Below are 25,676 nucleotides of genomic sequence, written 5' to 3' on the forward strand. Positions count from 1 at the left end.
TATCCTTTCCAGCACTAAATTCCTAGTTTGGAGAGCTGACATGAGTTTGCATGGAGTAAGTTTGTTCTTTGGTTAATGGTTTACAGAAGTATCTGGGAATTTACTTTGAATGAAAGCTGAATCTATTTGTGTCTCAACGTTCCCATATCTTACACAGGCAAAATCCCCTCCCTCCATGGGGCAATGCTCTGTCCCTGTCCTCTGATGTCCCAGAAACTGCTCAGACCCACTTCTTTGTACTGTTCAGGCTGTATTTTATTCTAAACTCTTCCACCCACTCCAGTACAGTGCAGCATTCCAATTTTAAATCCCTACATCTTTCAGCCTTTCTTTACTAGGGCCCTAGGAGGAAAAAAGATCTCCCTCTCTAGGAAGCTCTTTCATTCTAGGCTCCGCTAGCCTCCTCATCGTCATCCTCATCTTTCCCACCCCTTGGAATACTTCCTGTCAGGTTAGTCAACTGAGGGTTAATTGGTTCCTTACTTCCTCACACTCTCCTTCTGATTAGCTAACTGTTCAATCAACTATCACTGGAGGAAACTAATTGAGGCTACAGTGATTAGTGTGCTGACCCACCTGTTGCACGTGAAAGTTATTTTCAAAATTCCGTAACTTTTTTTCATTGGCACTGTTTCCAATAGCTTCTCAAAAGTGTAAATGAAAGGTTTCCTTACTTACGCTCCACCACTACATGCATACGCCCCTATTAATGATATATGTCACAGATGTGCATGGTGAAGCTATTTTTGCCCTGTCTTACCCTAATTTATAGGGTTTCTTATGGCTGCAAAGGTATTGTATGTAGATCTTCACCTCTCAAATGGCCTTGGTTAGTTTGCATGTTGTCTTATTTTGAGAGTGTGTTTTTTTGCGTAATTTTAAGAAAAAATATTTGCCAAAACTGCCCCCACTGTCCAGCATTTCTTGAGTTATAACTTGTATGCTGAATGACATTTCTAGAGATAAGACAAGGTCAATCAACAATTTCAGGTGTTGCTAACAGACCCGTGCTTAAAATATCCTTTGCCACCAGCATCCTTCCCCTCTTGTGCAAAATTGCTGTGGCCAAAAGGAATGTAATGTTGTAGGATCATTGCTTTTCTCACTTATCTCCAGGCCAGAGCACTATGTATGAATTTGGCCTGTGTTGCTCTGGGGCTGCAAAATCTTGGAATATGGTCCTGGAGTTTTCTGGTTGGTTGGTAACATGTATCACTGGGTTAGTTCATTTTACTTACCGAGTGGTTGCAATGTGTGGATTCTCCTTCATTGCTGGAAATGAGTACAGAAGATCTAGGATGACTAGAGGAATACTTTATTTAAAAATAGTAAATATTAGTACATATTGCATACATTAATAGATAACCGTATAGACTGAGAGGTAGTTAGGTGCTCAAAGCATCAGATTTGAGCTTAATGTAGTTTACCCTGAAGAATCTTTTGGAGGATAACTTATTTAAAGAGAAACAAAAAACAGAGGGTTTATCCCCTCTAACCGGAGATCTTTAATGACCAAGCACTTTTCAGAAGAGTAGGGTTTTCCTGCTTGTCACTTGCCCCGTTTCTTTCCTGCTTCACTTTTGTCTAGCATGTGGTGCGCTGGCTTCCTGCATAGCCTCCAGAAGCAGCTGCATACAGTTGTTGGTGTGGTACATATATAGATCAGGAAGCACTTTGGGGGTTCTTTGAGAGGAAAGGTGCTATATAAATAACATAATATAGGTAATGAAATTAATATAAATAATAAAAGAATGTAATAGAACTTACTTATTTTGTTCCATTATCATTATCTTTCTAGTTTCTGGAAATAAATAACTCTGGGGGAGGGAACAAACAAATTAAAACAAAACAGGTTTGCAGTGAGTTACTGAAGAATTAATAGCTAAGATAGGCAGGGTGGGTACCTCTGTATTCTTGCATATGAGCTGATCAAAAAATTGGGGGAGGGAATTTAAATAATTTGTTACAGCGGTTTTGCAAGAACTTCTATGGAAACTTTTGGATTTTAAACTTTTTTTATTTTTTCCACCCCTCTCCCACCCCTCCCATCCACCTTTTCCTCTTTCCATTTTGTCAATTCAAAATGGGGACAATGGGAAGGGGGAAAGCAAAAGTAAACTTTTAACTTTTTAGACAGATCCAGTGCCCCTTTCATCTTGGCACATGCTTCCCCTAAGAACAGGAAGTCATTGGAGGCTTCTGAGAGGGCTCCAAAGAAGCCCAGGTCACCTATGAGATCTGCAGTTTCCAAAACCTTGACCTCTGAGCTCAGTACCATTGAGTTGAAGGACTCCTCCACCAGTACCGGCAGTGCCAGAAATCCCTGGAGCTCGAGGGAGAGATATGGCTCTGACAGAGCTTCAGTACTGTCTACCAGGGACAAGGAGGGCAAGCATAATCACCTGATCTGGTACCATCAGGCTCAGGCCTGCCATTGGCAGCTACCTATTCAGTACCCTCGGTACAGAGCAAGTGATGGCATCAGACTCCATCGGCACCTACATTGGTATGCCGGCCATCGATCTTCAACTACCACATCTCTCTTTGGCTACTGCATTGGTACTGTTTCCCTGCTCGGTACTGCAAGAGTTTAGAGGGACCTGTCCATAGTGGATGAGCCAGAATCCTCATGGGTACCAAGCATGTCTTGGCACTAACACCTTGGTCTCCAGATTGCTATTGTTCCCTGGTACTACAGGACTTTCCACCCTTTTCTATGCAGACTCTTCCATTGGATGATGTTGAGGAGGATGAAGGGGACTTCTAGTCAGTGTCTTCAATTTCAGTCCAGGATTCCCCAACATAACTTGTCAGGAATTCGTTCTTTGACAGGGAAGATTGCAACTGTAATCAAGGTTGGTGGAACCAACCCTGCATGCCACCCCACTCTGGTATGCCCCACATCAGTGGCCGTACTGGGATCCCTGGGCTGATTACCAACAGCATTTATCCAGACCACTGGTACTGTCTTCAAGGGACACTAGGCTTGTTGAGTCCTCTCCTCCCCAACGAGCTCCCTCACAGGAGACGTTTGAGGAATGGGAGGCCAGGATGGATAAGGAGGCCACCCCTCAAGCACCCATCTCATTCTTGTCCCCAGATGAAATGGTTATACCTCCACCACCTTTCCTGGCTGACAATTTTAAGACCTGATAAAGAGGTCAGTTGAACACTCTTCAGATTCCACTTGAAGATGTCAGGGATTCACAACACAAGCAGTTGGGTATCCTACAGTCAGCAACACCCTCCAGGGTTGTGTTACTCATTAACAAGGTGTCCCTGGGTCCAGCTGAGACTATGTGGCAAACACCTGCTACTATTCTACAAACATGAAAAAGGCCGGATAAAAAGTATTATGTTCCCCGTAAAGACTCTGATTTCTTGTTCTTCCACCCTCCACCTAACCCCTAGTTGTGGATGAGGTAAATGAGGAGGGCAGGCAACACTTCTCCAGGTCTACTCCACCTGACCAGGACCAAAAGAGACTGGATCTATTTGAATGGAAGTCCTATTTGTCAGCAACCCTGCAGTTCCAGACTGCAAACTACCAGGTGGTCATCGCCAAATACAGTTTCACAAACTACAATAGATGCATGACTTTTTTATTGAACATCTGCCCTAGGAACATAGGGAGCAATTCCAGGTAATCATTTCAGAAGGCCAAATATTGGCCAGGACCGCTCTTCAAGCATCCTTGGTTGTAGCGGACACTGCGGCCAGGTCCATCTATATGGTGGTAGTTATGCACAGGGCATCATGGCTCCAGCTCTTGGAATTTCCGAGAGAAGTACAGAATACTGTTGAAGACCTCCCCTTTGACAGTCATAGGCTTTTCCTGGAGACTGTAGATGAGTTCTTCCATACACTGAAGGACTCTAGACCCCCTTATGTTCCCTGGGCATATATACACCTACAAATAAAAGATGGTGTAGTAGGTCTCGCACTGCCCAGAGGTTACATCCTGCTTAGTCTTCTGGATTCCCTAGAGACATCAACCCCCCCCCCCAGAAAAAGACATAAATTCAGAGAAAGAGGGCTGCCCCCCCAAGACCACCCAACCATTGGGCTGGTCTTGGGTTTGAATTCCCCTGCATCTCTGGTTTTACAGGTGTGGCCCATTTTTCCACCATTCTCTCTTTTTTGAGACCACCTTTCCCATTTCCAACATGCCTGGAGAGGGATCACTCAGACAAGTGGGTCATAGAGATCATAATATTGGGCTATACTATCCCTTTGATGTCACTCCCTCCCTTCAATTTCCCTTCCCCATCCCTCTTCAAGGACCCCTCTCACAAGCTTGTATTAAGACACAAGGTAAACTCTCTCCTCCAGTTAGGAGAAATAGAGCCAGTCCCTCCCCCTCACAGAGGCAAGGGGTTTTATTCAAAGTATTTCCTTGTACCAAAGAAGGACAGAGGATGGAGACCAGTCTTAGATATAAGACTTGTAAACAAGTTCGTAAAGCTATAATTCCTTCAGTGGAGAAGGGGGGATTGATTTTCAGCTCTTGATGTCCACCGCATTGCTTAAGAACATACCAATGTCTGATATATGTAGGTCTGCTACATGGGCTTCAATACATACATTTTAGAAGTACATGCTTTAATCTATGCTGTCAGATTCGATGTGGCTCTGGGTACTGCAATACTATCTTCAGTTCTGGACTCAGTTCTGAAGCTCCCTCCTCCTTCTGGGGAAACTGTTCAGAAGTCACGTCAAGTGGAGCACCCACAGGGACGCTACTCAAAGAAGAGGTTACTCACCTTGTGCAGTAACTGCAGTTCTTTGAAATGTGTGTCCCTGTGGGTTCTCCACTACCCGTCCTTTCCTCCCCTCTGCTTCAGGCTGTTTTCTGTGGAGACATTCAGGTGGAGCAGGAACTGAGTGCAGTTGGCCCATGAATCTCTATATAGCCTCGGTGTCTAGCATGAGAAGGCACAGCATGCATGTGCGGGCCTTATGAGCCCGATCATGGGCTCAAGAGGCACATGCCCACCTGAAATGGATCACCCATAGGGAAATACATTTTGAAGAACTGTAGTTACTACACAAAGTGAGTAACCTCTTCTTTATTTCCAAAAGCCATATCTTTTTAAAAACACATTTCATTTGAAAAACCTTGGACTATATATCATAGTAGTTTGTAAGGGAATTTACCTTAACTCATGTTACTTTAGGCTACCACATATAGGCACTGATCCTGCAATCAGATCTATGTGGGGAGACTGCTGTGTATGCGTAGAGCTCCACTGATTTCAGTGAGGTGCTGCACACGTGCAGGTGTCCACGCACATAGATCTGATTGCAGGCTAGGGGGTATAGAGAATATTTAAAAATGGAATTAAGGTACAAATTCCATCTCATATATTCACAAGGAAGATTGTGGAGCAAGATTTAAGAATATGTTAACCATTAAATCCCTTTCTTGGTCCAAAATCTTTAATCTCTACCATACTTAGATTCCAGCTTTTAGTTTATCTATTTGAGGAGTCTTCACAGAGAGATTCTGATAGACACCCCCACACACCCCACCCCCGATCCTGGGAATTAACTTCTCTCACATCCACAATCACATAACATTCCTGTGGCAGTTACAGAAATTGCTTATGTCATTGGTTTGCAATCTGGTTTTTATTGGCGCCTCCGACTCCTTGGGATGGATTAGTGGCTGGGTGCTGCAGCCCCCATCCCTCCAGATGCTGCTAGCCTTAGTTTATTCTATCCTCTCTCTCTCTCTCTTCGGTCCCTTTCTGTCTATTTTCTTAACTTTGTTTTTGTGTATTTTTTCTATATCTATTTTAGTTCGTTTAATATGTAATAATATTTAATAGGTTTTTCTGCTCCTCTCCTTTGATTCTATCTCTGTCCCCTTCCCTGTTCCTCCGCTTACCAGAAGGCTACATGCTGCTGGGAGTGAGGCTTCCCCTGGTGCCACCCAAAGCTGAACTTAGTGCTGCAGGAGCGGAGCAGCTTGCACTAGTAGCCTACCCATGTGAACTGATCCTGCAACCAGCTCTATTTAGGAGCAGGAAGAGAAGGCAAGTGGGTTTCACAGATCTTTATATGCCCCACTTAACCAAAAACAGAAGCATGTTTGGAGAAGCATGGATCTGGGGTTCTGCAGCTTTCCCAGCTGCAATGCTCATCACTTCTGTCTTGTGCCTCCTGCACCCAGTTTGGGGCAACACAGGTTTAAATGGAAAAAGTAATATGAGGGAAGTATTATTTTTATTATAAACTGTGTCTAGTGAGAAGTGTTATTTTCTTTCCATTGTTTACTTCTCCTCTTAACTTAGTCTCCCCTGTCATCTGTTCTGTTGTCCTTTGTCCTCCTCATCACCTGCACATGTTTCCCAGCTACTTGCTTCCTTGTTCCCTTAAACATGTTGACCAGTTACTTGGTCCTCTTCTCTCATCTGGACATACCACCTGGATGCCTCTTTCTGCTTTCCTAGATGGTTCTCTTTCACTGGTAGCTAGTGGCTTTGGACCCTGAGGTTAGTTCTTGTTTCTTCCTCCTCATGAAGCAGAAGTCCTAGGAGAGGCAGCTAGGCAGACTAGGGTGACCAGATGAGATGAAGAAAATATCGGGACACATGCATGGGGGGGGTCCACCAGCGGAGGAAAAAAAAAAAAAAGCAAAAAGCTGAGTGCTGCTGGCAGAGCAAAAAAGAAAAAAAAAACAATAGTGTTGCCGGCGGAGTGAAATATCGGGACGGGACACGGGACAACCACCCAAAATATTGGGAAGGTCCGGATTTTATCGGGACGTCTGGTCACTCTAAGGCAGACAGGCTAGCTTCATCTCATTTCCAGCTGTTTATAAATCTCTCCAGGCTCTTGTTGGCAATGAAGTGCTTGGAGGCCTTTAGAAGCATCTGGGATCAAGGAGGAGGAGCCAGCACCACAAGACCAGCCCATTCTGAGGTCTGAAGCAGGTGCTCTGTCATTGATTGGTGTTTTATGTCCCACCCCTAGCAGAGAGGCATTTCAGGGAATTAGAGCCACCGTACAGGAGTTCTTGTCTCAGGATTAGCTATTTCTCTTCCCCAATCCTTTTTGCAAAGCCAGTTTATGTTTGTAAAAAAATCCAAACAACAACAAAACAACCAACCAAAAAAAATATTAAATCCCTCAGTCCCGTGTGGAGGCGGTTCATGGAGAGGGGTAGTGAACTGTTTTTTGGAGATTACCCCTCACTCCACCCTAAAGTAGTCACCAATGGTATTACAGAGAGAGAAGCAAGGAGTAGGGACCATACAGCTAGTATTACAGTTCTTAGTGTGAGAGAGATGCATGATTTTTATGAAAAATAAAATGGCTCTTGTATAGAAGAGGTGGTGCTCACAGTGAGCAGGCACTGAACACCAGATTCTGAACAACAGATTTCTGTTTCATCTGAGCAAGCCAAATAAATGTTAAATAATTATTGTTTTTTTGTATTGCTGTTGTGCCTAGGAGCCCTGGGCATGGATGAGGACCCCATTGTGCCAGGTGCTGTACAATCACAGAGCAAAAAGATGGGCCCCTGACCCAAGGAACGTACAATCTAAGGCCATGTCTACACTAGCGAGCTTACAGCTGTACTGGTGCAGCTGTGCTGCTGTAAGATCGCTTGTGCAGCCACTCTGTGTCGACGGTAGAGAGCTCTCTTGTTGACAACATAAAACCACCTCCACAAGAGGCAGAAGCTCTCCCACCGACATAGCGCTGTGCATACTACCACTTATACCAGCAAAACTGTCGCTCAGGGGTGTGATTTTTTTTTCCACACCCTTGAGCGACTTACGTTTTGCTGACATAGGTCATGTCTACACTACCATTTAAGTGTCAAGACAAGAAACAACAGATGGGGAAGTACAAGGAAACAATGAGACCGGATTGGTCAGCATGATCAACAGTGGTCTCAGCACACCAACAGCCCAACTGTTGTCAAGTTTTGTAGGCATCATGGCAAAGAAGAGTTTGAAGGAGGATCATGAGATAGCTTTGTGGATGTTTACAAGGAGCACCGCCCATGCATGAAAGGCAGCGTGGAAGAAAGCATGAAGGTGCTTTTTTTTGAAAATCTAACATGTGGGTAGTGGAGGCTGGCATCATGGGCCAATGGGAATTGAGCATCAACATCTTGATAGTGAATGAGAGATAAGGGTAGGGATTGACAGTGAAGGATCTTGAAAGTGAAGACAAGCAGCTTATGTCTGTGATGGAGAAGATGGAGCCAATAGAGAGATTTAAAGAGAGGGGTAATGTTGTCTAAGTGATGGGTTAGGAAAATGAACTTTGCAGCAGCATTCTGAATAGATATGAGTGGGGCAGGATTGTATTGGTCCAGGCCAGAGAGAAGGATGTTGTAGTAATCTAGATCAATGGTTCTCAAACTTTTTTTTTTCTTTTTTCTTTTTTTTTTTTCTGGGCCACTTGAAAATTGCTGAGGGTCTCGGCAGACCACTTAATGATCTTTCCAAATGTTGTTTGTACTGTTAGCTAACTGGTGTAAGGCGCTTTGGATAAAAGCGCTATATTAAAAAAAAAGTAATTGATTTTTTTTGTTCTACAAATAAAAGCACACAACTCATATTTTAATATCAGTGGTCTTAACTTTCTAATGTGACGGATGTCCCCTCTCTCCCCAGCCGTGGCAGCCCCCAAGCTGAGGCTGGGAAGGAGGGCTGTCTCTCCCTGGCAGCCGCAGCCCTGGAGCTAGGGAAAGTCACCTCTTTCTCTGGCCACTGCAGCCCTGCACGTCTCAAATTCCCCCCACCCCTCTTCTCACCCCACTTTCCTTCTCACCTATTCCCTATTCCCCCGAGTCCACCACCTCACCTTACATGTGCGTCTTCTCCAGGGTCGAGGCACCTAATTAGTGGAGCCACGCTTGCGTGGCTCCACTAATTAGGTGGGTGGTCCTTCATTCTCTTGTGTGCGGCCGCCCAGGCATGCACCTTAGAGGGAACTATCCATGGAACACCTAAATGGAGCTCGTGGACCACTGGTGGTCCACAGACTATAGTTTGAGGACTTCTGATCTAGATGCTAGATGATTGAGAGTCTGGAGAGATGATGTTTTTTAGATGTGTGAATTGATGAGAGAGGCCATATCTTTGATCTGTTAATCCAGGAAGAATCAGCAAGATTTAGATGTAGTCTGGATTTGAGGCCCAAGAGTGAAGTCTGAGTTGAAGATGATGTCCAGGTTGCAGGCCTAAATTGTAGGCAAGATGGTGGTGTTGTCCAGAGTGATTGAGAAAGGAGGTAGGGGGAAGGGCTTTGGATGGTGGTAGGGAGATTAGGTTCCCTGTTTTAATCATATTGATCTTGAAATGATGGCTAGACATCCACAAGAAGATGTCAGAGAGACATGCCAAGATTTTAGTTTGTACAGAAGGTACAACAATTGTGAAATAATGTTAAAGGTTGTTTGCATGAGGGATGAGTGGGAGTTCAGTTTGTCTTTTTTTGCTTCATTATAATATATGAAAAGCCTGAAATATTTGTGTGTGGCGGGGTGTCTTTTTTTTTTCCCCTTAGTATCAAAATTTCAGGTCTTCCTCCTTTCAAAAAGTAGAGAGCTAGTAACATTGTGCCATTGCAAGAGTTGAGAAACGAAAGTTGAGCAATTGAGGGGGAATTTTGTGTTTTAGTTACTGATATTCTTGATGTTTCTAAGTATTAAAAAAAACTAATAAGAAACATCCCTTCTTATTTATAAATAATATAAAAAGGATGGGGCAAACCCTCAATTTCTTGAAAGTGGGGAGTAAGTTTCAGATAATCATTAATGGATTAGAGAAAGTCCCTACCTCTTCTCTACTTACTATTAAACACAGCTTTGTGCATGAGGCCGTTCTATAATGTTCTCAGCAAAGTGGAAATCAAAATATTACCATTAAATAAATAATCTATCCAGCTTTGCTGAGAAGTTGAATAGCATTTTTCTGCCAATGGCTGCATTCAGCATGTCATAGTTGTTACTTATTGATCTTGTATGTTGCAGGAAAAAAATGAATTGCACTTAGTTACAGCACAGATGTCTATAGCCACAAAGCTACCTCAATACTGCACTTAGGAAGCAAGAATCCCATGCACCGCTACAGGCTGGGGACTGACTGGCTAAGCAGCAGTTCTGCAGAAAAGGACCTGGGGACTACAGTGGATGAGAAGCTGGATGAGAGTCAGCAGTGTGCCCTTGTTGCCAGGAAGGCCAATAGCATATTGGGCTGTATTAGTAGGAGCATTGCCAGCAGATCGAGGGAAGTGATTATTCCCCTCTATCTGGCACTGGTGAGGCCACATCTGGAGTAGTGTGTCCAGTTTTGATCCCCCCACTATAGAAGGGATGTGAACAAATTGGAGAGAATCCAGCAGAGGGCAACGGAAATGATTAGTGGGCTGGGGCACATGACTTATGAGGAGAGGCTGAGGGAACTGACGTTATTTAGTCTGCAGAAGAGAAGAATGAGGGGGGATTTGATAACAGCCTTCAACTACCTGAAGGGGGGTTCCAAAGAGGATGGAGCTAGGCTGTTCTCAGTGGTGGTAGATGACAGAACAAGAAGCAATGGTCTCAAGTTGCAGTGGAGGAGGTCTAGGTTGGATAGTAGGAAACACTATTTCACTAGGAGGGTGGTGAAGCATTGGAATGGGTTACCTAGGGAGGTGGTGGAATCTCCATCCTTAGAGGTTTTTAAGGCCCGGCTTGACAAAGCCCTGGCTGGGATGATTTAGTTGGTGTTGGCCCTGCTTTGAACAGGGGATTGGACTAGATGACCTCCTGAGGTCTCTTCCAACTCTAATAGTCTATGATTCTATCCACCTTCAAATCCCTCTTCAAAATTCTTCTTTGCTGTGATGCCTACAAAAAAATTGATAACAGTTAGGTTGTTGGTGTGCAGAGGCCACTGCCTATCACCAGTAATGTCTCATTGTTTCTTTGTACTCCCCATCTGTCTATATTAATCTGCTGATTCTTGTCTTGTACTTAGATTGTAAGCTGGTTAGGGCAGGGACCATTTTTCTGTTCTGTTTGTACAGCACTTCACATCATAATAGGTACCTAACAGTGCACTCCATGAGACGCTTTTTTCCCTTATGGTGTTCTATAATGTCCCACAAAGAAAGGAAGCAAATACTGATTTTAATGAGGAGATGCTTTTGTAATTGTAGGTGGTAGTGGATGCACTTCAGAAAAATGTTACTGGGTATGCTCTGCTATCCCTTGTGGAACAATTTCTGTTCCCATGATCTCTTTGGGGCACCAAAGGCATTTGGTAATAAATGCTGGACTGTTGTCATGTTGTATTGAATGTGCAAAGGGAATGGAGAATGCAGGTGCAAGATCAACTGTGCTTGCAGAAACCAGCATACTTCAAGGTTCACAAGGCAGTTAGTTAATTCTTCCTTCTAATATTCCGTCCTAGGACATTTCACTCTGCTCTCAGTTGCAGCCTTCTTGCACATTGCAACAGTAGTGGAAATGAGCTGTTGTCTGTGCTTGACCTCAAATTTTAAATACCCAAAACAAACATGGGGGGTAATGGAAAAGTCAGATTCTTCAGCCATAGGCCCTGAGTCTGCAAGCTGCTTTAAGGAAGCCTGCATGCCTGCACAAAACCCCATTGTGGGGCATCATACAAGCATAGGAGTTCACCTGCATGGAACATCTTGCAGGGCTGGGGCCCAGGACTGTGCTTTGAGTGCAAAAGAAAGTCTGGTTTTAGCAAGGCAGTAGTTTAGGAACGGTCCATGCAGCATAAATCTAATCTGATTTTTAAGGGACGTCGTCTCTTAAAAATTACTCATCAGAATTTTTTCCCTAATATTCTTGCAAGTAACACACCTAAGATTAAAGAAAACAAATATTTATTTAATTGTTTTATTTGCAGTCTTTGACAGCACTGTTTTCTTTATATAGTCAGTTTCTCCTGTAGTTTGGGATTTTTCACACAACAACAGGGAGAAGAAAATGTATTTTTGAAAACCACAAAAATTGTCAAGGGGACTCAGAAACAAAGAGAACAATTAGTTATTTAAAGTGATAGCCACTGTACAATCTAATCAATCAGAAAAAAATAGTTAAAAGTAGTTTCAGGTTCAAAGCATGTTCTTAAGAAATACTACTACTTAGCTTTTCTCGTGTAAATCTCAAAGCACTTTAAATAGGTGTCTATCGATATACCTGTCTTACAAAGCAGGAAACCAGTTTTGCCAGTGTTCACAATTTTACATTTAATGTTTTTTCTTAAAGCCTCAGCCCCTGGAGACTAATGATTGTGAGAATTTTGGCTTTTGTATTTTTAAGTGAGTTTCTGGCCCTCATGGTTGCTGAGAAAAGCTTGAAAATGCCCCAAGTGTATACTAAAAGCCCAAAACCAGAGGGCAAATGAAAATAAGCAACCCTAAATGTATATACTGTATTATTTTTAAATTGTCATGATTTTTAAGCCAGTGTCACGATTATTTGGGGGTCCCAACTTATGTTTTTGAATGTTTGGGGTTGGCAGTGCTGAGAGCCAAAGTGTTTAATCTTAGGTAAGGCACTTAAACAGTGAGTCATCAGCAGAGCTGCTGAGACCTCTGATCTGACATTGTCCTATGTCCTGTGCTACTGAGTCATGCTCTATCTGTCCCACATGTATGTACCTCTTTTTACTTGCCTAGCCTACCTGCACCTGGAGAGTTTGTAAACAGAACTGTTTTGTCCAGAAGAAGGCCTGTTGGATATTTTGTCTCTGATATGCACCCCAATTATCAGTTGTAATAGCTAAATTTCCGTTTAATGCATCTGTAACTATTTTGAACATAGCAAATTGCAAAGAGAGGTTTCCTCAGTGGAAAGATAAACTGCATATGTAGTCTTGTGGGTAAAAGAATGTTCTCCAAAAGTCATCCTCCTGGTGTGGTTTGAAGAGATGCTAACTGGATGCTTTTTTGCAAATCAAACAGTAGATGTGTGAGAGAGAAAGGGAAAGCTATTATGTAGAGCTAAAATATGCTGGAAATCCCCAACTCTGTGGAGTTGCTAAGGTGGTTTTTAAACCCTTTCACTGCCTTATATGGCAACAGGAAGTGGGAGTGGCCCAGGCCTGCTTGAGCAGGGAGGGAGCGGGAGAGAGATGGCTCCTGACTTAGGCAGTTGTGCTGATGAAGTGGAAGAGCTGGTTTCAGTTCTCCATAGTGCATGTGTGTTTAGGAGGCGGGTGCTTCTTGTTTCCTTGCCTGGGAGTTGTGCAATCCTTTAGGTCGGAGAAAGCGCCCTCCCTAGCTGCTGCCGCCACCGCCTTGTTGGTTTTTTTAAAGCTGTGAGCTCAGCCGATGAGTCAGAACCATGCAATCCTGACACTGCATCGTGGGACTGGAGGTGAGAGAGAATCAAAAACAGGAGCTGTAGATTTCAGCCAAGTACAGTGCAGGACTTCGCTTTGTTTGTGCACAGAAGGGGAGCTGAGTAGTGACCACTTCGTGGGATATTCTTGATTGCAAGAGAACTTCCTGCTTCTTTCCTGGGAGCCCTGAGGAGCGGGTCTGGAAAACACTTTTTTGTCGTCTCCTGGGAAGTGAAGCAAAAAGAGAGAGAGGAATCGCCCCGTTACATAATTCTGACAGTGTCTGTCTCATATTAGAACGAGGTAAATTGAAATCTAGGGTTCTTACAAGGTCCAAAGGGCCTGCGCACTCCTGCACCTTGCTCCTGATTGAGGCTAGAATCAACACCGTGGAGACTATTTGAATCATGGCTGTGGTTTTTTGCAAGCCTGAAGGTTTGCAGCAAGGAGCTGTGTGCGTGGAGGAAATGGGGAGATTGAGTGCTTGGTAACTTTGCTTTTTATTTTTATTTATTTTTTTATCTGTATAATGCATGCAAGCTGCGTATGTGCAGCTACGCAGCTCAGCGCTGCTAATGGACTGCCTCAACAGGAAGACTGCCTTTTTAGTGTGGAAACTTGGTACAGAGAATTCTGGCTAATATTCATTTTAGTGAAATGTGGTAAATTGCCCTTTGGATAGGGAGTTGCTTATGGTATGAGAGCAGAGAGGTGATTCAAATTGCATTGCTGTTATTCATTATTTGACAGCTGCTGCAGTCTTGCTGCGTGCAATTTAAAATTAATACCCCTCTTTTTGTCTTAAAATTTTAGAGTAAACTTAGTGTTAACGAACATGAGGGATTTATGCTTAGTACAGGTAAGAGCTGTACAAGAGCTCCCTCACCCCCAGCCTCCCAAATCTCTACCACGTTTATCTTAATTCTGAGCCGTATACGCTGCTATCCTAATTCTGGACCTTTTGAGTACAGATTCTTAAGTGGACAAGCTGGGTGGGTTTTGGCATGTATAAATAGGGGTTATGTCATGCCTTGCTTGTTTTTTGATAGGTATCCAAGTCCCCTGGAACAGGTTTCTGTGCTTTCTGTAGATCAGTGCTTCTGGCTCAGGTTCTGAAATCTCCATGCACTCAGGTATTTGATTGCAGTAACTGCAAGCCTGTATCCAAATCTTAGCTATCTTGTGCAAGGAAACTGATTGCAGTACTTAACTTCAGTTCACTTTCAGATCTCAACACTAGCATGTAAGGCACCTGGTTTCAGCATCCCATAAGGACAGAGCAGCAGCCGCCAATAGGATAATCTGCAGTTTGTTACCACCTTAAGATTTTTGCTCGTCAGTTTACTTATGGTTAGAAATATGATGCAAGCTAGGGAGGGTTAAAGTGAACCAGTGTTTGTTAGGTAACTGCAATGATTTCTTACTCCTAGAATATTAAATTAGTTCCTCTGATGGCTGTTCCTGTTGAAATCAGTGGGAATTTTGCCATTTGCTTGGGAACATGATTAGGGCCTGTATTTGAGAGTGTCTCATTATGAAGATGGACATATTTGGCTCTGAACCGCTGGACTCTAAAAACATTCAGCTCTAAGATATCTCAGTTCCTTGGGGGCCTGGAAGCTAGTTTGTGTATTTTGATGGTTCAAAGATTGCAATTGCACTGTGGGGGTGGGAAAGAGAGAAACTATTCCGTCTTCTGGAGTAGGTTAGGGAAGTAGGTGGCGAAGTTGAGGGTAATGTACAATCAAGCTAGAGCTCTCACTCAAAAGCACTATCTTGCTATAACTAATTTTTTTAATCCTTTTAAAAATAACATCAAAGTGCATTTCTTACACTTTAAAAGGTTTTGATCTGTGTTTCTATCTGTTAACTGTAATTTAAAACAAATTAGCTTTAACTTTAGGTAAGTTAAAATGCCCCTTTAACACTGAAAATACATTTCATGGCAAGGATTCGGTCAGATTGTCTAACGTTGGTCTACAAAACATATGGCTGCCCAGACACAATTAAGGCATAGTTTCCGCTGAGGAGAGACTGGAATAATGAATGCTGTGTGCACAAGCTGTGGCCCTATGAAGTGGACTTAATTAATGTTCCTGGATTGTGATAGGACTTCCTCTCTGTGTGCCCTGTACATTACTCCTGTTAAGAGCCTAGTATGTCTTTTGTGGTCCATTGGTGGCAAAAGGAAATTGGTAGTACCCATTCTAAACCTGTCTCAGCTGCAATACAGTGTTACCATAGCCTTAGTTTAGTATGAGTGGCAGTCCCTGCTGAACACTGGCCCTAGGCTGGAATAGAAAAGGTGTTGCAAACCAGCATTGTGGTACGTTAGCAGAGGACTAGGGTGAGGTCTAGGACTGGATAACAGAGGAAGGAGGGTCTACTGATTAGTGTGCTAGTCTAAATCTTGAGAGACCTAAGTTCAGTTCCTTGCTCTACCACAAACTTCCTGTGTGATCTCAGGCAAGTAAGTTAGCAATTCTGTACCTAAGTTCCCATCTGTAAAATGGGAATAATAGCACTTCCTTACCCTATATAGGTGTTGTGAAGATAAGTGCATTAAAGATTCAGGTGCTCAGATACAATGGTGATGAGGGCCAAGTAAGTACCTAAAGAAGTGGATACTACAGTTCAGGAATGAGGTGCAGGGGCAGTGCAGCAACAGGTAAGGTTGCAAAAAAGTCAGTCTGCTCTGTGTCTGAATCCTGATAAATGTTAGTTTTATAAACACTAAATTCACTCAAACATTTTAGGTGCCATTTTCTTTAGCCTGCAGTTTCAGAGAGAGCTTTTGGAAAAAAATACAAAGGGAGTATAGAAGAACAGACATGCGAAGTATTTAAATCATGATTTGGGGACATCAGTAACTCAGGCAGAGGTTATGAGTCTATTACAGGAGTGGGTGGCCAAGGTTCTATGGCTTGCAATGTGCAGGATGTCAGACTAGATGATCATGATGGTCCCTTTTGGCCTTAAAGTCTTTGAGTCCAAAGTACTGGTCAGAGAGCTGTCCTATTGATGTTAGAGCTTTTCTATAGATAGCAATAGCCAGGCTTGTGTGTGTGTGGCTTTTTTTTTTTTTTTAGAAAAATGTTGCAATTATACTGAAGTAGCATGATGCTATCATAAGTCTATTATTTACACAAGAGGTCTCCCAAAGATCTGTAGTGGGAGTTTGCAGGTGATAAGAAATTGCTCAAGATAGTTAAGTCCAAAGCTGACTGCGAAGAGTTATAAAGGGATCTAGCAAAACTGGGTGACTGGGCAACAAAATGGCAGATGAAATTCAGTGTTGATAAATGCAAAGCAATACACATTGGAAAACATAATCCCAACTGTACATACAATAACGGGGTCTAAATTAGCTCTTACCGCTCAAGAAAAGAGATGTTGGTGTTATTGTGGATAGTTCTCTGAAAACATCTGCTCAGTGTGCAGTGGCCGTCAAAAAGCTAACAATGTTAGGAACCATAGAAAAGGGATATATAATAAGACAGAAAATATAATGCCACTATCTAAATCCATGGTATGCCCACAACTTGAATACTGCTTGAGGTTCTGGTTGCCCCATATTCAAAAAGATATAAAGAATTGGAGAAGGGTAAGAAAAATGATTAAGGTATGGAACAGTTTCTTATGAGGAGTGATTAAAAAGACTGGAACTGTTCAGGGTGGAAAAGAAACGATTAATGGGAGATATGATAGAGGTCTATAAAATCTTGACTGCTGTGGAGAAGGTGAATAAGGAATTATTTACTCCTTCACATAACACACAAATCAGGGGTCACCCAATGAAATTAATAGACAGCAGGTTTAAAACAAACATAAGGAAGTACTATCGGTACTTCATGCAGCACACAGTGAACCTGTGGAACCTGTTCCCATGGATGTTGTGAAAGCCAAAAGTACAACTGGGTTCAAAAAATAATTAGATAAGTTCATGGAGGATAGGTCCATCTGTGGCTATTAGTTAGATGGTCAGGGGCACAATGCCATGCTCTGGATGTCACTAAACCTCTGACTGACAGAAGCTGGAATTGGACGATGGGGTGGATTACTTGATAATCTCACTGGCCATTGTCAGAAGACAGGATACTGGAATAGATGGATCATTAGTACAGGCCAGTATGGCCATTCTTATGTTCTCAAAGGTGGGATGAGCTTGTTAGATGATGATGATTTTTTTTTTGAAAGCTGTACTCCTCCATATTATTTTCTAGATTTTAGTCCATATGATCAAAGTATAGATGTTTTTCCTCTTTCTGATGCCTTCCAAACACAGTCTGAAGGAATGAGCAGTGGATGTTGGGAGCCAGGAACTCCTGAGTTATAATCCCTGCTTTACCACTGACTCACTATGAAGCAATGGGCAAGTCTCCCTGCCTCAGTTTACCCATTATAAAAATTGGATTAATAATATTTACCTACCAGCTCAATTGTGTTGTGTGAGACTTAATCAATTAGTGCTCATACAGTGTTTGTGGGACATCCCCTTCACTCACTTCCCCCAAAAGACATACAATATTCTATTCAACTTAGAAACTAGCATATTGTGGGAGATGAAGGGTATTTATCTAGTTTAGTGAAAAATCCCTTTAACTCAGCTAAATTGTTGGTCGTATTGACAGCAAAAGGCCTCCTGCTGCTCCTATAGAAGTCTTGGCAAAATTCCTTTTGACTTCAGTGAAAGCAGGATCAGGTCATCATGGAATTTGTGCCACTTCTGGGATGACTGATCCGTTTTTGGTACAGTTTGCAAAATGATATAATTTTCATGTAAGAACTTTTATTATAATAACACTTGGCTGCTTTATATGGAAGTGGTCTAATGATTAGAGAGGGGTCGGCAACCTTTCAGAAGTGGTGTGTCAAGTCTTAATTTATTCGCAGTAGTTTAAGGTTTCGCATGCCAGTAATACATTTTACATTTACACGGGCCGGCGGATGGAACCCCAGACTGGCAGCAGGCTGAGTGGACCGGTGGCTGGGACCCCAGGCCGGCAGCGGGCTGAGCCGCTCCCTGCCAGCTGGGGTCCTGGCCGCCGGCCCCGCTCAGCCTGCTGCCGGCCCAGGGTTCCGTCCATCAAGGCCGGCAGTGGGCTGAGCAGGGCTGGTGGCCGGGACCCCAGGCTGGCAGCAGCGTGCCACAGTAAATCAGCTTGCGTGCCGCCTTCGGCACACGTGTCATAGGTTGCCTAGCCCTGGATTAGAGCTAGATGCTGGACTCTGTTGCCAGCTTGTCCAGTAAGCTGCTCTGTGATCTTGCCCAAGTCACAGAGGTATTCACAAGTGAGGAGGATCTTTGGCTCCTTGTGATTTAAACTGGAATTGTGTGCCTAGTTAGCACCATGGAAAATCAAGCTCTTAACCTCTCTGTACTTCAGTTTTCTTCATCTCTAATATGGAGGTAGCGATACAAAGATGTTGCAGGGATTAATTCACAAATGGTCTGTATGTTGTTTCAAGATCCACAGATGGAAGTGCAGAGTAAAATGTCAAAGCGCTTTACAAACATGAATTGATTAACCCTTTGCAACATTTCCCCTCATACATAGGTAAATTTGGATGTTTTATTTTGTTCTGTAGTACCAGTTTGATTGTGATAAAATATTGTTACAATTTTGTGTAATGTTCAGAATTGAGTCTCATGCTTGACAGGGTGTATTTGATTTAAATCAAATTGATAGGAAGACTCGACTTAATCATGGATTTCTACATAAAAGTGCATTCTTGTTGGTTGTTATAACCTTAATACATATTCTTCACAACTCAGAGATATATGTAGGTTTCATTTTTAAAAGGTACACACTATACATTTTTAAAGTGATTTATTTTGAAAAATTTTCAGATTAGTTTCCAGCTATATCAGAAAATGAATGATTGTTTGGTAATTTCATTTACCAAAGGTGATTGAAGTAGATATTTACGAAGTCATTGGGAGGTGAACTATCTCCAATTCAGCAGGTTAATCATTTAATATTTGGAGGATTTTCTTGCCATGCTGTATTAGGAGGAGAACATCACCAGGCAGACATTTAAGTTGTTTTATTTAACTAAAACAACAACGTTATGTATTCTGGATTTTTTTCTTCAACAGAAAACACATAATATTTTAACAAAACAAGCATATACATTTTTGAATTTAGTTAAACATTCAAGTTTTTTTAAATCAGGTTTGTTTTTGTTAAAATTGTTTTTAACTAAAATAGTTAAATGAAATATTAAAAAAATTAAATGGACTGTGTCAGCCAGGTCAACACGAGAAACTTAAAATATTGGCTTCTGCAGCTAACTCAATCATTTTCACCTTCATTTTCCTGTTAGTTCATAATCTAGAAAAGAAAAACAAGCTTTCCTGCTTTTTCAGGTCTCAAACGACTTCTGAGTTTGGAATGAATTAGTCCAAAGGAAGAAAATATTCTTTCTACACTGGCAGAAGAAGCTACTGCTGTTAAAAGTGAGATTATCACTTCAGCAGTCTCTGAATCCAAGTGCTTAAGTGACTTCCACCAGTTAACTCGTTTGACTTTCTTTTAAAAAATTATCAGCAAACATATATTTCTTGAATGGTTCACCCTTAGCTCTGAAGTTTATTATAGTTGGCATTATGGAAGGATGATGGCTATGACATGGACATCCAGCAAACTCCTCTTCTTCAGCAGTTAAGGTTTGACCCTGTTACCGAGTATTGAGAATTTTTGCAAGAAAATGAGCTGGAGATAGTGCTTGTCCCATTCGTTCTTTTAATGCTTGTAATTTAACTCTGTCATTGCATATTTCTCTTTTTAAGATCTCACTCGGTTCATTCCAAATTTCAACAACATAAGCAATAAAATAATTATTTCCTTGCATTTTGTTCAAGACTACAAAAATAGGCTTCAGGGTACTCAGTGTGTGTTCAACATTTCTCTTAAGCCCAGTGTTGAGAACTTTGGCTGTGACAGTGCCATCTATTTTTTCACGATTTTGTTTACAAACTGTCATTGGATTAGGCCAGTTCTTGATATAGTGCTCAAAACGGTCGTCTACTGAGTTCCATTGCACGTCTTGTGAGAGAGTTAGCTTGGTTCCTCCCACTTTTTTTTTCAGAGCAGCTGCTGCAAAGTGATTGTTTCAGAAGTATTTTGCAGTTTCAACAACATTAGCCTTTATCTCTGGAACACTGAAGTCTTTGACTAGGAGGTGCATCAGATGAGCACTGCAACCCTATGTTGTTAGCTTGGGACTCTCTTCACTCTCCTAAATTTCTTCTCATCTTGGATACATTTGCAGCATTGTCAGTGACCAAGCTGCCTACTAGACATATGAATTTTTTTTCACTGTTTGTTACAGCTTTTACTGCTACTTCTTGTAAGTATTCTGCTGTGTGTGCAATTCCTGAAGTATCAATTGTTTCTGTAAGGAAGACATTCCTTTCTTCTGTTGTCACACAAGCACATACATCAGGATCATTGTGGACATTGCTCCACCCATCAAGACTCAGGTTAACAATTTCACCGTACAGACCTTTTCCACACTGCTCAATTTCTCTTTCATACACTTTATCCAGCAGTTTGCCTGCGACATCTGCTCTGTTGGGTGAACTGAATCCTGGTCTTAATGACTGAACCATGTTAATGAAGTGTGGGTTCTCAATCATATGGAAAGGAGAGTTTATTGCATAAACAAACCGGGCAATTTTTTTATCAATTACCTCTTTTTGTAATCTGCTGGTTCTCATCACAAACTTATCTCTGGTTGTTTCTGGATGATGGAGATTTTCCCCATTTTGCTACAGGTGATATTACTGTGGCTATGTGACACATATGATGTGACTGAAACACTATCATTGGCAGATGACTCTGAAACTATAGAAAATGATGGTGATCTTGAAGGTGGATAGTCTTCAGAATCCTGTATGTTGAGGATGGATTCTCCTAAACAAAATAAGTCAATGCAGTTGTTTAATTATTATTACCATACTGCTCATTTAGTATTACTCACTGCATTCACTGACACTCAGTACAACTTTAAAGGTGAAATTGTAAAAGGAAGATCTGCCTATTTCAGTTATCTATTTATTTTTATCACAACTGCATCCAAAATGATAGTACCATAGAGTAACAACTATATTTTTTTGCTCCAACATGAGAATTCAAGAATAGTCCTTAAGAAAGAAGTATGAAATAAAAAAGTTTACCACCTGGAGATCCTGCATGTTCAGCCATGTTCCTTTCATCATCTTTAACGCAGCTTCCTCCTGAGAAGGAACACTTCTCATGATGTTTCATTTGGGCACCAGGCCTTACATTTCTTTGTTGCACTGTTTGCATTTTGCACACATGTGTGTCTTATCCACAGGTAGATTCATTAAAGTATTCCCAAACTGGGTCTCTTTTAGGGCCTGCTGCCATTATAGGGTTTCCCTTCTAGTGTATAATATATCTCAAATCAGTGAAGGCTACATTCAGAAAGACCTCAAGACTTCTGGAATATGCTGCTCAAACAGTTTCACTTTTGTTTCTACTGCCTGTCCCTCCTTTCTCACATTTATCTCCAGACTTCTTCTCCTTGTCCAGATCTATTCCGCCCCTAACAATCTTCTATTCATTGAACTTTTTGAAACTTTGCACTTTTAGAGAAAGGTAAGGGATTGACTCTTGTGTACACAAATTTGCAGAGGGTTGAGGTCCGTTATTTCTCACTTCTATATATTTATTTATTTAAAAACATTTTTGCTCTTAACAAGCATGTTAGCGCTGGAGACACAAATTCACAGTTTGAGAACTGCAAAGCTAGGCATCTCTGATGGTATCTTCTAGACTGAGCACTGATTTCCATTGGGTAGATAGAAAGATTAATCTATACAGAAGCCCCTGAAACTACATAAGATTGGGTCCCTAATCCATGAACTATTGGAACTCATTTACAAAACTTTTCTTAAACATTACCTGAATATATTGTCTCATACTATAGAATTAGAATTTATAATCCCTATTCCATGTTGCGATATCTTTGAGCTATAGTGTATCTTTGGATAGGTTTTTCCCTCAAAAAGCATTTTATCAAAAAAATGCAATTTAAATTAAAACTGATTTTTTTTTTAAATCATTGATTTTTATCCACCCTGATGCTTGATTTAAAACTTTTTTTGCAAAGGTTTGCAGGCAGGAGAAAATTTGTTCCAAATGCAATTGTAAAGAATGTTACTCTTTTTCCTGAATTATTGGTAAGTGGAGGGCAAGTAGTTTCTTTCTCTGCTGGCACTTGTGTAAGTCTGTTTTGCAGGAAACTTCTGACTTTCTGTGTAAGCTTGAGGCCAATATTGCCTTTAAGAACATAAGAACGGCTGTACTGGGTCATACCAAAGGTCCATCTAGCCCAATATCTGTCTACCAATAGTGGCCAATGCCAGGTGCCCCAGAGGGAGTGAACCTAACAGAGGGAGTGATCTCTCTCCTGCCATCCATCTCCATCCTCTGACAAAAAAAATAATTGGAGATATTCCTATCTCCTAGAACCGGAAGGGACCTTGAAAGGTCATTGAGTCCAGCCCCCTGCCTTCACTAGCAGGACCAACTACTGATTTTTGCCCCAGATCCCTAAGTGGGCCCCCCTCAAGGATTGAACTCTCAACCCTGGGTTTAGCAGGCCAATGCTCAAACCACTGAGCTATCCCTCCCCCCACAGTTCTTGTTATGTTGATTCAGAATGTGGTTTAATAGGGACACAAATTAGCTGCTACAGAATTGGTCAAAAATTTGCTTTGCTTTTGATAGTTTTGGTTCCAACCAACCTGCTCTTTTCTTCCTTTAGTGTACTCCCTCCCCCCCTTAAGGTGTGTGGGTTGGGGGAAAGGGGTTGTTTTGGGGGTTGAGGAAGTGGGGAATTCTGAATCTATATCCAGGAAGATACCTCTAAGGCTTAAAACTTGTAGCATTCACTTCTTAATAATCTGCCCTCCACACTGCTGGTTGTCCATCTAAAACACAGCTTGAAAATGCAGTTACTGAAACGATCCTTCTTACCTGTTGACCTGACCACGTCATAGGCACTGCCCAGTTCAATATCCTACATAACTACCTGACCTTGCCCCTTACTTCATCACTTGCTCACTCCTTTGCTCTACTAAAAGTGACAGCCTTGATAATCTTTTGTCTACATTTCCCACAAACATTCTAGTCTACCAGCAACTACCCTCATGTCAGCTAAAACCCTTCAGACTTTTTCCCCACAGTACTTTAAAAAAGCTACACTATTTATTTAACAGTTTTAGAAAATTCAACTGAACCGCTACAACCTTGTCTACTCTTGGAAACAGCATCAATTTTAGCAATTGTTTGCTAAATGATAGTCTGTCGGTAAGTGTAGGCACGGACAAACTGTGTCCAGTGTTGGTTCAGCTAAGCCAATTACTGAAACCATACGATTTTCTAGTGTAGACCTGGTGTAAGATACACATATGACTAATGAGCAACTATATGATCTTACTAGTGTAACCTTTGTCCTTCCACCTGTCTACTCCCTGTTGTTTGATTACCCCCAACTTGTTGCATCATGTCTAAAATTAGATTAAACTCTGGGGAATAATCCCTGTCTATTTGTACTATAAAGTGCCTAGCATACTTGTGGGTGCTATAAAAAATAATAGCACCTTTCAACTGGGGATTTCAAAGCACTTTATAAACATTAATGTATTTAGCTTCAGAACATCCACGTGAGACAGGTATTATCTCTGTTTTACCGATGAAGGAACAGAGTTGAAATGATTACTTGAGATTACACTCTGTGGCAGGGCTGGGAATAGAACCAAAATCTCCTGACACCTGTTCTGTGCTTTTTAGCCAGGCAGCCCTTGCCCTAACCTCAGGCCCACACAACAACTAATACCTGCCTGCTGATTGGAACAGTGTCTCTGCTGTGGACTAACAGCTGTGGAATTTTGGATCCATATCAGTGAGTAGGAGACTCTCCTAGTAATGAAAAGTACAGTTACCCCAGCTTTCCCTCCTTGCCCATCAGAGGAGACTGTCACCTCCACAAAGCCCTGTGTGGGGAAGGAATCTGATCAGCATTCGAACTATGATCCTCCATGCAGTGTGGACACCCAGGTTTGTCTTGCTTCTTACTCTTGACCCAGATGACAGGAAAGGTCAAGAAGGGACAAAGATTTACCCTGCAGTGTATATTCCTGCTGCAGTCCTGCAAAGTCAGGCATGTATTTTTCTCGGTGCAAAAAGGCACAATGACTGGGTCACATCCGCTGGGCATGTCCAATTCCACGGCTGGCTTATTTGCGGTTGGGAAGAAACTCTGAGTGAAAGAAGTATGGCTATGTCAGCTATGTGAGTGCAAGCGTAAGGAGAGCATCTTGGCCAGCTCTCTGCCATTCTGACTATAGAGCTGTCTTCAAATCCTGCACGCTGGAGTAAACATTTCTCTCTGTTGCTAGCAACTGCCTTCCCTGACAGTTCCAAACAGAAGAGCCTAAAATAGCTCTAAGTCCTTACAATTAGTAGAAGTGTTAACCCATTTCCACAGGAAAAGAATAGCACAGCGCTTTCTAGCTTCATGTAGTCTCAGAACATACAATGTTCTTAAGTTCTTTGCTTCTACGTGTGCATGCCCCACCACAGGCTGCACAATCTTCTTCAGATCATGTTATTTCTTAGTATTATCTGTCATCATATTTGGCACTGACAGCACTTTCAACTTCAATACCGTTTACAAACATTAATTAATTAGAGGAAACAAATGGCAGAAACCTACTTTTACTGAAGTGTAATACTGCACTGTGGTGTTCTCCCCTACGTATACATGGCTGTGCTTTCCCTCCTACCCCTTTCCTGCCCACAGTAACCCCATTTATGTTGGCTGCTTTCTCTTCTATGCTAAATGTTGCACGCTGATGCGTGCAGAAGGATGGCATGGTATGGTATTGCCACCCTTACTTCTGTGCTGCTGTGTGCAGAGCTGGGTCCTCAGTCAGCTACCACCACTCTCCACCCGCCCAGCTCTGAAGACAGCATAGAAGTAAGGGTGGCAATACTGCGATCCCCCCCCCCCCCAAATAAATTTGTGACCCTCCTGTAACTCCCTTTTGGGTCAGGACTCCTAATTTAAGAAACCCTGGTCTCCCCTCAGAAATCTGTATAGTCTAGGGTAAAAGCACACAAAAGACCAATTTCACGGCAGGAGACCAGATTTCATGATCTGTGATGTGTTGTTTTTTTTTTATGGTCATGAAATTGATAGGGCCCTATTTATGAGATAAGAAACTGATGCTTTGCAGCAGTCTCCTTTTTTGTTGTTATCTTGCAAGATTTGAAAAATTTCAATTTAGTTATTTTGGAATCATCACTTAGAAAG

General features: G+C 42.0%; 1 protein-coding gene across 9 annotated transcripts in view; it reads left to right on the plus strand.

Moving 5' to 3' along the window:
* MIDEAS (mitotic deacetylase associated SANT domain protein) overlaps positions 1-25,676 on the plus strand; it is a 111,645-nt gene that overhangs the window by 45,619 nt on the left and 40,350 nt on the right. The window contains exon 1 of one of the 9 annotated variants that reach the window (XM_045013634.1): positions 13,010-13,628. The exons of 7 other annotated variants lie outside the window; for them this stretch is intronic. The gene's annotated coding sequence lies outside the window, so the exon portion shown is untranslated. Of the gene's footprint in view, positions 1-13,009; positions 13,629-14,441; positions 14,459-25,676 lie in introns of those variants that run through there. One more of the 9 variants, XM_045013643.1, reaches the window with a different exon arrangement.

The sequence above is a fragment of the Mauremys mutica genome, chromosome 4 (assembly GCF_020497125.1).
Source record: "Mauremys mutica isolate MM-2020 ecotype Southern chromosome 4, ASM2049712v1, whole genome shotgun sequence".
Classification (NCBI taxonomy): domain Eukaryota; kingdom Metazoa; phylum Chordata; order Testudines; family Geoemydidae; genus Mauremys; species Mauremys mutica.